We start from the raw sequence: 12354 nt of genomic DNA on the forward strand, positions 1-12354 counted from the left end.
AATGAAGTTATGTGGTTTTTGATGTGTTCGCCCATCTGCGAATTGAATCATAGAGGATAGACACACACAAATATGCCCCATTGCCACAGCGCGTTATCTGAGCCGATTTGGCAGCCTGATTTGGCAATGATAATTCACAGTTATGCCAGCAGTCGCGATTACTGCTGTCCATCGCATCTGCCTCTGCATTCTCAGTCGAATTTGCATTTGCAGCTGCAGCTGACTGGCAACTGCACAATTGAATCTGGTTCGGTATTAGCTGGATTTTGGTGGGCAGCCTTCTTGGTTTATGAGCTTAATGCTGTTTACTATGTGCGAGAGAGCGAGAGAGAGAGAGAGAGCTCTGCTCATTCGATTAATGATAATCAAAATATTCTGTTCTGGATACGTTAGAGATAAGCAGTTAAGAATAAGAAAAAATGCTGTAGTCGAGTGAGCTTATATACCTGAAGCAAATTCTTGCTTTAAAACGGCGCAGGTTCTGAAGAGTATACAAAATTATATTTATTCACAGGCCAGAACTGAAATCACTGATTCGCTGATAATGGGGCGCTGCAGAATGCCCATAAACAACATTTATTAATAATAATAATTATTGTTGTGTGTGGCGATACTAACCTTGTTTCAGCAACAACAATAGATTGATATAGATTGATATTTTTTTAGCTCAACACAGCTTCGCAGAAAAGCGGATTTTCTCAATTGTTGTGGCCTATGACTAGATATACTGACTTCCGTACAAACAAACGATTCATAATGACCGATTCTTCCTATTACAACTATATGATATAGCAGCCCAATGTTGATTATTTTTTAATTAAGTTTTACCATCTTAGCTACATAGTTTCATCTCAATGTCTGGGCAAATAAAAAAATGACTACATGATAACATTTCAATAAAGATGATCTAAGAATTCCGTTGATCCTTATTTGGAATAGCCTTAAGGTTAGGCATCGTTAACATTGAAAGTGAAAAATTAATGATCATTTTTTTGAATTGACTGATATGATGCTGTTTTCTATAAAGAGATGAAGCACAGCTGCTGCTTGTTCAGTTCTCTTTTGGCTACGCAATGGAATTGTTAAGTGCGATGGGAATAATTTTAATAACACTTTTAATCTCAGTGCCGCCTTTATTGGGTGTCAGTTCTGTAAGATTATCCCTATAATAAATGAACAAGCAAAATATATAGTAAAAAATATATTTATAGACTGCCAAGGGATCAAGGCATCTGGAAAATACTTGCGGCAGATACTGCTTCGATATTGTGAAGCCCCTTTTGGAGCATTCGTGCGCATCGCAGAAGAGAGTCAATATCCATCAGAGCATAGAGAAAACTGATTCCCAAAAAAAGTGGGAAAATATTGAGAGCCATTTGTTGATTCTAGAGGAAAAGGTTGCTGCACTTGAAAGTAAAGTAGTGAAGCCGGTTTTAGAGCTCACGGCTCTATTGCAGAAACAAATGAATGGTCATGACGATAAAGAGAAATTGGATTTACAAGATAAACTGCAAAATATCGATAATGAACTGGTAATTTAACAAAAAAAAATAGTAACCTTTAACTAAGAGAGTAATAATGAACACTCGTCTTTATTGCAGAGAAAAATCAATACTCATAAGGAAAAGGAGAAAGCGGATTCCGAAAAAAGATGGCAAAATATTGAGAATCAGCTGTCGAGCCTGCAGACAGAGGTTGCTGCATGCAAAGCTTCAGTATCGAACATAAAATTAATTGAAAAGATAGAAACAAAATACTATTTTATAGAAAACGAGGTCAAGATGAGTTGGCATGCAGCTGTGGAAAAATGCAATATACTTGGTGGCCATTTGATCAGCCTACAAAATCAGAATGAGTTGGATGCCTTAGCGTCCAGGCTGAAATCTGGGGTAAACTATTGGACCGACATCAATGATATCAGCCAGGAAGGCGAATTTCTATCGCACACAACCAACAGTAAGGCACCCTTTTTGCATTTTAGTAAAACTGAACCGAACAATTTTTTTAATGAGGATTGTGTTCTACTAAAGCCTGATATGGAAATGAATGATTTTCCTTGCAATGTTCTTGAAAATTTCATATGTGAATTTTAAGATGAATGATTTAAAATATGATTGAATTATTTTTCCTATTGTCTATTCCACTATTTAGAAGTTAACTTTAAAAATTTACAGTGATATGTGGTTTTATCAATTTGCGATTGCGATGATTTTGCCGGTTTCCTAGCACTTTGACCGACTTTAACACAAACAAGTATATCTTTAAGCTTTGAAGTGAATGTAAGTAAGAATATCGAAAAAAAATTGTGCCCAATAGGACGGGCAGAAATGAGTGATTGTTCTTATGAAGCCATGGAATTTAAATCAAGAATATGCTTTTGAAAAATAATGTAATGTCCTTACAACTTAAACTAGGAATTCATTAAAATTGTCTCAATAAAATCAGCAGGTTCAACTTAAATGTAGTAAAAAGTGTTAAATTTCAAAGCTTCCAATTAACCAACCGCAGGCACTCATTCAAGTTCAGGGCTTATGTGACCTCTATTGAATTCGGCTTCTAACCAACTATCGGATCAATGCCAATATCAATATCATTGTACACATATGCGCCGGACATCATCCATTAAAGTCAATCAACCAAGTTGTATGCCGTTGTTAAAGTTGACATTGCGCATTTCAGCATTTCAGCTAAATGTGTTCTGTGAATAAGAACTCAACTTTAGGCACGGAATATACGAAATATACAAGTATATATACACGTATCTATTACAATTACTTAACCGGAGCTGCACAGCATGCCATATTTTATGGCCTGTTGGGGGTTTAGTGGATTGGGCCATGGCAACGAGGCTAATCAGAAATAGTTCCCTAATGCCCGCTCAGACAAAACTGCTGGACGACTTAGTTGAGCTTATCCAGCTGGGCATGTCTTGTCTTGTCTTGGCTATGTACTTTGTGTCTACAATTTATTTCAGTCATTTTAATTGATTTCGTCGCCGAGCAAAGTGGCAGGCTCCCCTCAAAGCCTCCACCTTGTTATTTGCAACAATTAATATCCAATATCTGAAGCGTTACCATCATTAGTTTTTGCCAGCAAGCGACCCACGCTGTCCATGTGCCTCTCTGCTCTGTTGTGGATATTTCACTATACAAAAACTGATGATATCAATGAGTGAACTATAACAAAGAGCCAGTTGGCAAAAAGAGTCACAGATGGAAAAGAGAAGTGAAGAAAAAAATAAAAAGAAAAAACAGTGGAAAGTCGATTCCTGGTTGTTCTTGTTGTTGTCAGGCATTAATGCTGCATTTGACAGACCATTTATCATCGCACTAATTGTGTATCATTAAAAAAAGGCGGCGCGCCAGGGCGCAGCGACATTGCGCTGATGTTAATCCAAAGGAAAAAGCAATACTCCCAAAACCTAAGCCCAGATCCATGCCCAAACCAAGAGCCCTATCGACAACGGGCCCCAGCCTGACAATGGCAACACGCTGTTGGCGGCGACGATGTCAGCAGCAGCAGCAACAGCGACAGCAACAGCAACAGCAACAACAACAACAGCAATGACAGTGATAGAAATCTGTGGCAAGCAGATTAAACGTGTTCGCAGTCAGCCAAAAGGAGAGTGAATGGGTGAGTGTAAATGGGGCGAGGTGGCAGAGGAGTGTCCATAGAGTTGTACACGAGTATTTGCCGCTGGCAGACGGGCGTTGTAAAAGTCAGTCATGATTATCGCCACTTAGCCACCCGCTAAACAGGGCCCAGCCCCGACAATGGACTCGCCACTAATTCATGCTGTATAAAAAGTTTAATATTAACCTGAAGCATGCAAACAACATGCAACACTAATTTGAATCAGTAAAGGTGACGCTGCAAAAGTGCTTAATAATGAATTTGATAAATATTTATAGCATCTGCCTTCTTAGTTTTGTTCAAAGTACAAATTATAAATGAAAGCATGAAAAACAATGTAACAAAAGCGTGAATATTAATTTTGATTAATAAAACACATGACTTCCTCCACATTAGTACTAAAGCTAAAAATAGTCACACTAATCTGATTAATTTTTAATTCCAGACTGAGGATTTGTTGATGTGCTTTCGCTTTTATGACTTTCATTTTATAGGGTTCTTTCATTTTATTTAAGTGTAAACAAAAATGCATTTGATAAATGAGCAGTTGATGCATACTATATTTATTAAAATTGCGAACATTTTTAAAGGTACTTCAATCTTTTATTTAAAAATATGGCACGTAATATTCTTTGTACTTAGTAAAGTCAGAATGAAAGCTTGAACACAAGTAAGACTGCTGAACTAAATAAAAAATCGCCCTTACGGGAAATGCCCTGTACAGCATTACAATTACTATAAGCTCATTATATCAAGGCATCAATAATATATTCAATTGCGATGGACTATGTCTCGGACATGGACAACATAATAGTCTATTATAGGCTCAGCTTTATGTCGAAAAAAAAATGAACGTGGAAAAAAGAGGTATAGATATTTTGTTGGCTGTCAGAGCATGTCAACTCTATTTCCGCCCCACCGTGCAAAGGACATAGAAAAGGACACTAGGTGCCGAGTTGAACTGAGAGACTAATGAGAAACGTGCGCCATGAGTTGCGCTAAATGGCTAACACAGCGAAATCGCTGATAGTACTTTTCCCCATTTTCCAACTTTGGCGCCATTGTTGCCCGTCCACACACACGCACACAATTCCACGCATAATAATAATAAAAATTCAAAGCCTTTCCATTCGTGGCAATGATGATGGATTACGGCCGTCAACTCGTACTCTCCTTTTTTGTCTCCCTTTCTTTTCATTTCTCTCGCCCCGCTCTCACAATTTCTCAGACTCATTCACTGTGCGCCTGATGAAAATGTTAATGTCGTTGCCAATCACTTTGTTAATCCGACCAGTGTGGGTTAGTTGATTTAGTTACCCCAACCAACGCAGTTACCCCAATTCCTTTAGGAACACCATAGCAATCCAGAGCATAGTAGAAAATCGAAAACAATTAAGCGTAGCTTTCCGCGTCTTGATGAATCGCAAAATTGCCGACCAGCAAATCAGACTGGGGACATGGTCCACGTCTACAAGTGAAACTAGGACCAACAAAAACCAACAGGCAGATTGTCACGTAATACATACTAATTAATATTGATATTTTTTGGGTGCGGAGTGCGGCACAGTTTCACCAGAAGCCCGAAATTGCCGCGTAATGAGCCCCAACTCTCATTATGCTCCAGTTTTCTGCTTAGTAATGACTTTTTGATAGACAAAAATCTGAGAAATGAAACACCAAAAATCAGCATGATATACATATTTTTCCATCAAAGTTAAGTTTCATAACTGGAGCGCACAACTATGCTACTAATTGAAATGACCGAATTGCTGAGCCGTTGGGGAAAATTAAGTTTTAATGAGCTGCACGACAGCAGTTGAAGGAAGAGATACGAAATCGAAGCGAATTGATTGGAAAGTGCATTGCCTTCGGCGCAATTAGTTTAGTTCTGAAAAAAAGCTTGTGTTGAACATGAAATATACAAAAGCTTAAGTATATAATAATAATAATAATAATCTTCTTGGGGTTTTATTTATGGCTTGAACACATTATAAATGGATGTTTATCCATATAAGCTGTGCAAAAGTACTTTATTTCATCCATAATTAACTCCGCATCAATTTACGATAGCCGTAAATGCTTACATTTTAAAGGCTTGACTTTCCAGTTACTATAAACTATATAATGACATACTATTGATGAACTGCATTAATTTCATAATGATTGTGTAAGAAATTCCAAAGTTATAGCCCAAAACGTACTCTCATCTTGATTGCTTTAGCTATTTGCTACTTATGTTATATTGCCCCAAAAACTGAATAAGTCATGTTTAACTATAGCATACATGATGTGGATGGCAACTCAAACGAAAACTGGCTTTGTCAGGCTCTCATAATTATATTATTGGCTAGTGTGGCAATTCAAACGCGAAACACGTACTACAAGCCAACCCACATGGCCAAAAACATGTTGTTAAAACAGGCAAGAATCATCAAGAACAAGAAGAAACGACCATGAACAACGCCGATATCCAAAATAACCGACTGCCTAATACTCTTCATTGTGGACACTAAGAAATCGAGAAACGAGAAATCGATGTTGAACCGATTGTGACACATTTCGTGAGAGAAAACCCAATGGAAAGCTGTAAAAAGACTTCAATTGAAGGGTATTGTTTTAGGTCGCTCGTAAAAGTGGAAGCAAATGTTTGGATGCGTGCTCGGTATGCCGAATGCATTTGTTAGGGGTCAAAAAGAAGCAAGTAATCGCAGGGATCAAGTCAAACCTGATGTGCTTGAGTCTATGTGTCTGGGCTACCCGTTGTCATAAAAGCGAGCGGCTAACGCAATAAAAGCAGAAAGCTGTTGCTGCTGCTGTTGCTGGTTCTGAGTGATGCAGAACAATTTCAAGAAAACAAAAAAAAAAGAAAAAAAAACATCTGATAACAGCGAGCGGTCTACAAATATTTAATGAAATCAACGATGCCACGCGGACAACAGCAACAAAAACTGCAATTGCTGCATTATTAATTTATATTAAGCGCAATTGTTGAACTCGAAAGCACACAGCCGCCTCTTCGGCTGCTCAAGCGGAAAATCGGGTAGGAAATGAATGGAAAATGTGTGTGGTGTGTGTGCATGGTTGTGTGTGTGTGTGTGTGCATGTGTGTGTGTGTGATGAGGTGAGCAGAAGAGAGAGCTGCCGCCAGATAAGCACATGTAACGGTTGTTGCTTGCACGAAACCATAAAAGAAACAGAAACAGCAGCTAACAGCTCAAGAGCGAGCAGGAGAGGAAGAGATTGAGGGAGAGCGGAAAAGCCAACCAATTTTCCCAGCCGCAGAGCATGTTACTGGCGAGCGGTTAGGTTCACAAGGTGAAAGAAATGTGGTAATAAAAACAACAATTGAACGCAGTTATGATTGAAGTGGAGGTAAAACACAAACGGCACAAAGGACACAAACGGCACAGGACGAGCAGGATGAACACAAAATGCCAGTCGTCCTAGTTGGTAGTCGTCTACAGTCGCTGTCGGCATCGTCGTCAATGCGGAACTATGCACCAGAGGGTTGGCTCAGTGCCCATGTGACGGGAATTGCGGGATAGCTCTCCGCCCAGATAGCAACAGCAACAGCAATAGCTACAGCAGCACCACCACCACCATTATCAACAGCAGCAGTATACCCCAAGACCACCAGCACTTCCACCACCACCACCACAGGGACAGACAACAACATCCCTAAACGAGAAACCTGCTGACGTTGGTTTTGTAATTTGTATCGATCGATTTTGATGTTTTGTTACTTCAATGAGAGCGCATCGCATTTTGCCAATCGTACGTGATACACGTAAAGAAAATCAAAGCCTATTGCATCTACACACACATATGTACATGTGTCTGTATAACATGAAAGAATCTGTACTGGGTGGCTAAGGGATGGCATGGCATGCTTTGCTATATATGTTGACTACATGTTTTGATGGCGAACTTAAATAGATGTAAAAACCTAAGAATCAATCAAATAACATTAACATTCAAATGGAAATAAGTCTTTAAGGACGTATTAAATCGATTATCACATATTTAAATATGTGTATAATATTGAAAAATATGATTCAAGCTAAGGCTATCTATATATTTCTGGACGACAAATCGAATTTTGTTCAGTGCACAGTTACACGCAGGAAATGTAACTTTCCGGCAATTATGAGAATGCCCCATGTATATGTGTGTGTGTGTGTGTGTGAGTAACTTTTGTGTATGCGTTTCAGATCATACTAAGAGCGCCCCAAAATAGCGTTCGAAAAACTTTTTGCCTTTGGGGACGAGCTGCCGTGCCTCGAAAATGCGAGGTTTGAGTCATGCTTAGCTCAGTCTTTGTTCTTAGTAATGGTGGGGAAGGGCGCTCAGTGGGCGGCTCACTATTGTTGGCATTGTGTTCCACAAACGGCTTACAGCGGACACCAAAATTATGCGTATACGCAGTGGTGTACACGAGTTGGCCTCAAGTCAAGTGCATGCAGGCTAAATGCAGGCTGTTAAGCCCAGAGCTCAGTTTCTGTTTGCATTTCCAGCTAGTCCTTCTCGAGGCTGGCAACCAAATTGCGGTTTACAATTTCAATGGGACACACACACACACACACACACACACATACACATACATATGTGGTGAAAATAATTGTTATTGTTACTTGAGCAGTGAATGCAAACGCGTCGATGATGAGCAAAGGACCTTATCCTCCAAGCATCATAACGTTTTGCGGTAATGTGATTAACATACACCAAAACCTCCCTAATGACCACCATGTCGACTTAACTGAAATGACGCTAAACAAGGCCAGGACCAGGGCGAGAGTGGAGGTTCTGTGTGGAGGGGTATTGCATGCAACTGGATACCGGGGGCAAAGTAATAAGCAAAGTTATTAAACCTATATACCTAAACATATAGATGCGTGTACAGATACACTGAGCGCATAAGATAGCTACTTTTATTAAATTTAAGCAAGAGAAATAATGAAAATATAACTCAAATATGAAAAAACAAGAAAAGATTTACTGTGTCAATATAAAATGACTGCCTAGAAAGCAAATATAGTTTCCAAGTTCAATTGCAGAACAAAAGCAAGTCTCAGTATCAGTTTCGAAAATATAATTTTTCGCAGTGCAAATATGTGTGGACGCGTGTTTGTGTGTGTGTGTGTGTGTGTGTTTTAGTGTGCATAGGTATGTGCATTGATTGGCATTTGTGGCTGAACGCAATCTGCGTGGCGGTTGCTTGTGCAACGCCTCGTATGCGTAATATGTTTGCATGCGCATTTTGATTAAAAGTAATTTCAGTGCAACAGTCGTACTACTCACACTTTCTCTCTCTCTCTCTCTCTCTCTTGCTCGCTGTCTGTTTCTCTGTGTGGCTCTTACTGTATATAATGCTCGAGTAATTGCAAATTAAAAATTGCTTATTAAAGCAGAAAACACCCGCAGCAACATTTTGTTCCCCGAGCTGTGCTCGTAAATAGCCAGCAATTGGCTTTGTCTGGCCTGTACTTGTTGGAATGTGTGTGTAATATATATATGTATATACATATATATATGTGTGTGAGTACTGCATAATTGCCGGGTATGGTTCCGGGGTTCATGACCATATCCGATGGCAGCCGCCAGACGCCAGCCTGTCTACAGCCGTACAAAATGGAATGGCATTTTGTGCTTAATAGCCATTAATTAAAGTTGTAACAATGGCAATTCTTATTGGCCGCCTTATTGAAGACTTGCCTCAAGCGCCAGCCTCTTCCCCGCCATGCCCTTCCCCTCCTGCCCTTTCGGTTATTGTGTTTCTAATTTAATTTCTTACTCAATTTCGGAGCGGCCCATAATTGATTGTGCCTTTCAGATTTGTGACATATTTACACACATACCTGCAACGATAAGAGAAAAGCAGAAATTTGATTACGATTACAATTGTTAATAAACATAATAAGCAATGCCTTTAGGCCGATTATAAATAACAAATCCAATATGGGCAGCATTCAAATTCTATTTGCATTAAATTAGGTTCGATTTACAAAGAGCGAGTAAACAAAAGGTTTACAACTCAATTCAAGTAAAGCATTCGCAGTATATTAAATAGATAATTATATTATTTATTTGATCACTATTGTGCAGCTATGTTAAATTTTTGTATTTGACCAATAAGGTCATAGTTTGGCTTCAGTGTTAATACTGCATTTAATTTAGAAGCATCGTTTTCTATTACAAATTAATGTTAAATACCAGCATGTGGTCTCAGGATCGGTTGACTTTCAGAACTTTGCCAAGCTAATGTCACAAGCTGAACAAACTTTGTCTTGGACATGTGCCTGGGCGTGGTCAGAAACTGGCTTGCTTTGATTGGTCTGTGCTTGGCCTGATTTGGCGCACTGAAGCTCAGCTGCGATCCTGATGAGAAACGGCGGCCACAGGACACAAACACACAAGCACACACACACACATACATACACACACACATGAAACAGATGCATTCTGGAGGGACTTGTGTATTTGCAGCACATCAAGCAGCCGCAGAGTGAAACAGAATCAAGCAGGCAGCAGGCAGCAGTCAGTTGGCCAGGCTAACGAGCAGTCGAGGGTCAACATTAATATTTGAACAACGTACGTTGGCTACGCTCGACTCATTTTTTTAGCCAGGCTGTTGGCTCTTTGGCTGTTTGTCTGTTGCTGGATGGCTGCCTGGATGGCTGCTGCTGTTGTTGATTATTCAAGGATCAGCCAAACAAAGCACATGGCTTGGCATCTGTGTGGCGTATAAACTTTTCTATGCGGCATCTCTCTCATTCTCTCTATCTCTCTCGCACTCTGAAAAACTGCCAAATCAGCAAAAATTTTGTAGTGTAAAACAAAAAAGAAATGAGGTGGGATGGGTTGGGTTGGGTTGTGTTGGGGTGAGGCGTGCCAAAATATGCGGCGTACGTGTTAAGTGGCAAACGTTTTTCAGCAAGCAGCGTACGTACGTAGCGTACGCTGCTTCACTCAGTCACTGAGTCAGTCAGTCCATCAGTCCCTCCGTTCCACAGTCCGCCCGTGTGTGAGTCAAGTCAAGTCACGGGGTTTTTGCCACGCATTTGTAAACTTTATAAATCAGTTCGTGTCGAAGCTGTAGCTGAAGCTGAAGCTGAAGCTCAACTGAGAAGCAGTTGCTTCTCCCGAACTCTCGGATAGTTCTCAAGTGCCGGCAGCATCCACAACGATGCGTTGCCAAAAAATATTTCAACGAAATTTTTAAATTGCATACTTTGCGGCATTGCGCGCTGATTTGATAGCCAACGTCTGCCGTTGCATTAAGTTGGACTCCTTTTTTATAGCCAGTACCGGATATAATGGTTTTGTGCAATTGTATGTAACATACAGAAGGACCGAGCTCCTAAAGCATATATTTTCTTGATCAGTATCAAAAACTAAGTCAAATTTGGAAAAGAATACCAAATTGTCACGCGTAACTAAAGTTTATATTATTTTTATCGGGAAAACTGTCCCGCGAATATCGAAAAAGGCAAAGTTTTTTCAAGATAAATTAGCCTGTAAAACTTTGATTATATTTAACAAATGATTGAGGGTATCTCGTAGTCGAGCTCACTTGACTATAGCCGACTTACTTTTTTCTCTTGTTTCATTCTTTTTTGTATGATTGAAATGTGTGCGAAGCAGATGAAAGCTGTAGAGGGTTGAGTGCTTCGAAGAAAACTCATTTTTCAGTTCATATCTCATACATAGTGGATGAAATAAAAACACTTTTTAGATGAAAAATTTTATTTATGCCATAATGAGAATTCCACCTTAAACTTGTTCTAAGCGCTGAAATAAAAAATTGTACAGTGATTTGTTGCAAAGCCGAAGTTTTCATTTAATTCCCACAAATATTCAAGAATTTTTAAAAACTTCTTAGACAAATATTTCTTCAAAATTTAGCAAACTTTCAAAGCTGACTGGAATAGTATTGATTCAATTAATTAAATTAAAGAAAACCGCAACCTTTAACAGATGATTAATACCAATGCATTAGTGTATTTATAAATATTTTTAATTGCCACTCTTATTGTTATTTCAATCAATTAAAGCGACATTTATTGAGTTTTTAAATTACCAACCAAATCCAATAAGTGTCGTTCATTTGACGGGCAGATAACATTTTGCCATTTCCGTTTTTTTCAAGTCCTGCAAACTGATTCGATACCAAATGCCAACCGTGTAAATCGCAATGGCAAAAACTTATTTGGCCGCTGGATGCTAAAATAAAGCCGGCAATAATCTGGGATAAAAACGTTTTAGCATAACATGCCAACGGAAAGGAAGGCAGAGTGGAGACGCGCCACAAAACAAAGCGCAACTGTTTTGCAATCATGTCAAATATTAAAACATGAAATAAATATTAAACGTGCAGCAGTCACAGTCTCCGTTTCAGTGTCAGTCAAGAAATAAATAAGAAACTTGTGCACAATAAGTTGCAAAATATCTACAATAATTCTCTACTGCTGTTGCAACAGCAGTAAAAAAAAACACTGCAAATCAACGGAGTGAAAAACAGTATACAAAAGTGGAAACAAAAGTCAGCAACACACACACACACATAAAATATGAAGATGCAGCAGCGTGTGAGCAATAAGCTGGGTACAATAAAAGAAAAGAAACTTTTCTAATGGCCAAAAACACCAAATGGCTAACGCAGAGCATAGCCTGAAATCAGTAAAACGAGCAGCAGCACAGAAAAGCAAACAATGAGCAAACGAA

At 39.1% G+C, this 12354-nt stretch overlaps 1 protein-coding gene across 4 annotated transcripts in view; it reads right to left on the reverse strand.

Annotated features, from left to right (window-relative positions):
• LOC6562687 (semaphorin-1A) overlaps positions 1–12354 on the reverse strand; it is a 144577-nt gene that overhangs the window by 83049 nt on the left and 49174 nt on the right. The window lies entirely within an intron of this gene.

This window comes from Drosophila grimshawi, unplaced genomic scaffold (genome assembly GCF_018153295.1).
Source record: "Drosophila grimshawi isolate 15287-2541.00 unplaced genomic scaffold, ASM1815329v1 contig_1377, whole genome shotgun sequence".
Lineage (NCBI taxonomy): Eukaryota > Metazoa > Arthropoda > Insecta > Diptera > Drosophilidae > Drosophila > Drosophila grimshawi.